Here is a 4,826-nt window from a genome sequence, read left to right as displayed (position 1 = left end):
AAATATTTTAGTGTTGTAAGAAATACAGAATCAATTCATTTTTCCTATTGTTTGGCACAGGGGAAAGTCTTCTCAACTTTCACCTTCACAAGCCCTGGGAATGCGAAACTGCAGGATATCTGGTTTGGACTTTGTTTACAACCTTGGATCTCAGAAACTGCAAGAACTGTGGTTGTGGCAGTACCATCATCTTGTCCTCTGAAAATTCACAAAGTTATAACCTCACTTCAATTTGGGTATAAGAGAGAGCTGAAACTAGTTTTGCCTTTTTGAGTCATGTAGATATGGAGTGACTTGGATTTTCATCATCACTGATTTCTTTTGCAAAATGCCCTTGCCTGTCAGGTGTGGGTGGGAAAACCATGGCAGAACTCCCTCCTTCTACAAAGCAAAGTGGGATGTTACTGTCACAACAAATGCACCTTTTCTTTTCCTCTAGTTTACATAAATGCCCAGGTGCATAAGCAAATGTGGTGGGACTATCTATGGCTTGCTTAATGTTGTAATAATTTCTATATTTCCTATTTTGAGATTTTAAAAATAATTTTCCCTAAATCAAGTTATTTCGCCTACCCAGGAAAGATGCTAATTCTCAAAATACAGACACATGGAAAAAAAAAAAGGTCTCTGTATATGGGAACTCTGACAATATAGGAATTATACACCTTGGTTTTGGCCTGTTGGTTGCTCTGAAATTTATGCTACACATTAGTATTTACCTTAGTTGTACTTGGCATTGAAAAGAACAGAGAGTAATGCACATTTTATTCTACAGAGTAATTTTAGCAGGTACTGAATAGAGCAACCTGACTTTGAAACTATGTTAATTTCAAAGGTCATCATACATTATTGCTTTATTGTCCAAAATTAATCGCCAACTTTTTTTTATTGATTGTTCAAAACATTACAGAGCTCATGATATATCATCTTTCATACATTTGACTCGATTGGGTTATGAACTCCCATTTTTACCCCAAATACAAATTGCAGATTCACATCGGTTACACACTCACATTTTTACATAATGGCATATTAGTGACTGTTGTGTTCTGCTACCATTCCTATCCCCTACTATCCCCCCTCCCCTCCCCTCCCCTCCCATCTTCCCTCTCTACCTCCTCTGCTGTTGTTTAATTCTCTCCCTTTTTTCCCTCCTCCTTTCCCCTCACAACCTCTTATATTTTTGTGTAACATTGAAGATCTCCTACCGTTTCCATATGCTTTCCCTTCTCTTTCCCTTTCTCTCTCCCCTCTCGTCTTTTTTTAATGTTAGTCTTTTCCTCATGCTCTTCCTTCCTGTTCTGTTCTTAGTTGCTCTCTTAATATCAAAGAAGACATTTGGCATTTGTTTTTTAAGGATTGGCTAGCTTCGCTTAGCATAATCTGCTCTAATGCCATGCATTTCCCTGCAAATTCTATGATTTTGTCATTTTTTAGTGTTGCATAATACTCCATTGTGTATAGATGCCACATTTTTTTTATTCATTCATCTATTGAAGGGCATCTAGGTTGGTTCCACAGTCTAGCTATTGTGAATTGTGCCGCTATAATCATTGATGTGGCAGTATCCCTATAGTACGCTCTTTTAAGATCCTCAGGGAATAGTCCGAGAAGGGCGATAGCTGGGTCAAATGGTGGATCCATTCCCAGCTTTCCCAGGAATCTCCATACTGCTTTCCAAATTGGCCTCAAAAATATGGAAAACTTCACGAATTTGCATGTCATCCTTGCGCAAAGGCCATGCTAATCTTCTCTGTATCGTTCCAATTTTAGTATATGTGCTGCTGAAGCGAGCACTTAATTGCCAACTTTTGCTTTTGAATATTATGCAAAAGTATTGGCATCATCTTCATCCTTCTTGGAATCTGATTCTTTTAGGGTTGAATAATCAATGTCCTATGAAGTCACATACCTGAAAGAAAATTCTAAGATTCATCATGCTTCTAGTTACCCACTGGACATTTAGGTTACAGAAGTACTTGTATGTATTAAATGTGTGTGTGTGTGTATGTTTAATTGAAGAATTAAATGTTTTATAAATGATAGCATAAGTACTTAATTTTATTAGTCTTTTATTTAATGCATTTGCATTATTGTTTTTATTAACATGTATTTTAATGAATTAGCACAAATGTCTTCTAATGAAACAGACTGCTATGGACTGAATTCTGTCCTCCCAAATTGATGTTGAAGCCTTTAACCCCTAATTTGATGGTACTTGGAGACAGGGCATTTGGAGATTAATTAGGGTAAGATGAGACCAGAACTGTGGAGCCCCCATGATGGGATAAATGTCTTTATAAGAAGAGGAAGAGAGACCAGAGTTTGCTGCATCTGCATGTACACAAAAGAAGAGGCCATTTGGGCATACAGCAAGATGATTGATGCCTATAAGAGAAGATGTCTCAGAACAAAATCATCTTTGTTAGCACCTTGATTTTGGACTTCCCTAGCATTCAGAACTGTGGGAAATTACCTTTTCTTGGTCAAGTCACCCAGTTCATAGTATTTTGTTATTACAGCCTAAATAGAATAAAACATAGACTTTGAATTTTAATCTTACCCAAATTTCTTAAGTCAGTTCTGACAGAATCTTAGTATAGCCTATTGTCATAGCTGATTACATTGATACCAAGAAAGCTCTGTCTCAGGGTCAATTTTTAAACTGTGTTTTCTGTTAAAAAAGTACATAACTGGGGCTGGGGTTGTGGCTCAGTGGCAGAGCACTTGCCTTACACATATGAGGCACTGGCTTCCATCCTCAGCACCACATAAAAACAAACAAACAAAATAAAGATATTGTGTCCATGTATAACTAAAAAATATTTTAAAAAGTACATAACTACTTGTGTAAGTGTTCTTTGAAAGAATAGTTTTAACCATGTCTAAAAAAGTAAGTATATCACTTGTAGCATTTATTTCTGTTTTAATATTGAAATTCCAACGCATGATTTTTTTTGTTAGAAATAATAGATAAAATTGAACCAGTTTTAATATTAAAATATCTCCTGCTTCAGAGCTGGGGTTGTAGCTCAGAGGTGGAGTGCATGGCATGTGTGAGGCAATGGGTTCAATCCTCAGCACCACATTAAAATAAACAAACAAACAAATAAATAAACAAAATAAAGGTACTGCGTTCACCCACAATTAAAAATATTTTAAAAAATCTCCTGCTTCAGAAGGAATTAAAAGAAGATATTTAAAAACAGACATATGGGGAGTATGTTCCTTGGTAAGCTCTGATTGAAATAGTGTGTATAAATCATCTTTTGTTAAACTATATAACTTTTTTTCTCAAAAGTAGATAACTTTTTAATTTTTGAAGATTAACATAATGGAAACTTTTATAAAATAAAGAATTATTTTGTAACTTAAAATTATCTTCTAATTTTTAATAAAATGAAGATACAAGTATATTCGATGTCCTTTCCTCACAGGAACTAAACTCATGTACAATGTTTCTATTAAAAATTGCAAAACATGATTTTTGAGGAGTCAATTGAGTCTCAAAACCTTTGAGAATTTTCCGTTATAATGCTAACAAAGCCTTGGGTTCTTTGTTTTTAGAAGAATAAGCAAATCTTTATTAAAGCTGAGAAATAGAAATGAATGTCTTTGGAGGCTTAGGTTTTGCCACAATTGTTTTAGTCATTGTGTAACATTTTCAACTTTTTTTGTGGTCAAAGATATAGTGTATTATTGAATTTTAAGAAACTAAAGCATATTTAAATGAGGTCTGTAAGTTAATAAGTGGAGGCAGAACTCCTTTTTGGCACTAGGTTGAAAGAAGTCTGAGATTTTGTATATAAAAATGCATAGTTGAAAGTGTAACTGTAAACACAAAACACATAGGAGCAAGGAAATGGGAGGAGAGAGTGTAAATACACAGTTTATGATTTATGATTATAATTGATTTCAAACGTGTGTTAGTAGCAACTCTTTAAAACTTCTAATCTAAGACATTTGCTGAACTGACAACACTAGGGGTAGGTAGACTGAACTACCCTAAAGGGCATGCTGATATAACCTTGGGGATCTGAAGGGTAATGTAGATGTTTTTGTCCAATGTCAGTTCTTGGATTGTTGTGGCCATCTGATTGTGTCTTTAGCACAACAGAAACGAAATGGTGTATTTTATTTTAACATTTCCTTTTGAATTTGGAAATCACACCCAAATTTGTGAGCCTCCCACATGCTATTTGCCTCAGGACACCATGATCATCAGCCTGTCTCTTCCTGGCTTTATCACATTTGTTTTCTAGATAGTTAATAAGAAGAAAGAAAGAGGAAAGAAAGAAAGAAAGGAAGGAAGGAAGGAAGGAAGGAAGGAAGGAAGGAAGGAAGGAAGGAAGAGAAAAGATAGAAAGGGGCAGGGGAGAGAGAGAGGAAGAGTTTGAAAAAAAAATAAGAACAGGTTGGCTCCTGTAAGAAGAGGCTTTCTCATACATAATAAACTACACTAAATTTAAAAGGCGCTCACATAGGCTTATGGAAAAGTCCCCAGCTGTGATTTCAGTTTTTACCCTGGTTACAGGAGCCCTACAAATATGAAGAACATATGAAGAAATATAATTTTGGTAAGACCTTCCTCCTTGTTAGGTTTCAGAGTCAAGGGAGGGGTTAGAACAATACCTCATAAAAGACCATAAATTATGAGATTATGTGAATGTTTAGCTCTACAAATGCAGTCAATATATAGTTCTGAATTGTGAAGTGTGAAAAATGCCTTTGGGGATGTGCAGGTGAATATTTTTTTTATTAAATAATAACCTGTGTACAAAGAATTATGCAAATAATAAGGGAACAGCTTAGTGAATTTTTATAAA

The 4,826-nt window shown here is 35.1% G+C and overlaps 1 non-coding gene across 1 annotated transcript; it reads right to left on the bottom strand.

The window, feature by feature from the left end:
* Nucleotides 1-1,690: 1,690 nt before the first annotated feature.
* LOC143640429 (U6 spliceosomal RNA) lies at nt 1,691-1,797 on the bottom strand. The gene has a single exon (XR_013154924.1). It is a non-coding gene; the product is annotated as a U6 spliceosomal RNA (small nuclear RNA).
* Between the last annotated feature and the right edge of the window lie 3,029 nt (nt 1,798-4,826).

The sequence above is a fragment of the Callospermophilus lateralis genome, unplaced genomic scaffold (assembly GCF_048772815.1).
Source record: "Callospermophilus lateralis isolate mCalLat2 unplaced genomic scaffold, mCalLat2.hap1 Scaffold_246, whole genome shotgun sequence".
NCBI classification, from domain to species: domain Eukaryota; kingdom Metazoa; phylum Chordata; class Mammalia; order Rodentia; family Sciuridae; genus Callospermophilus; species Callospermophilus lateralis.
The sequence above is the reverse complement of the archived record's forward strand: the minus strand, read 5'-3'. Positions and strand labels throughout refer to the sequence as shown.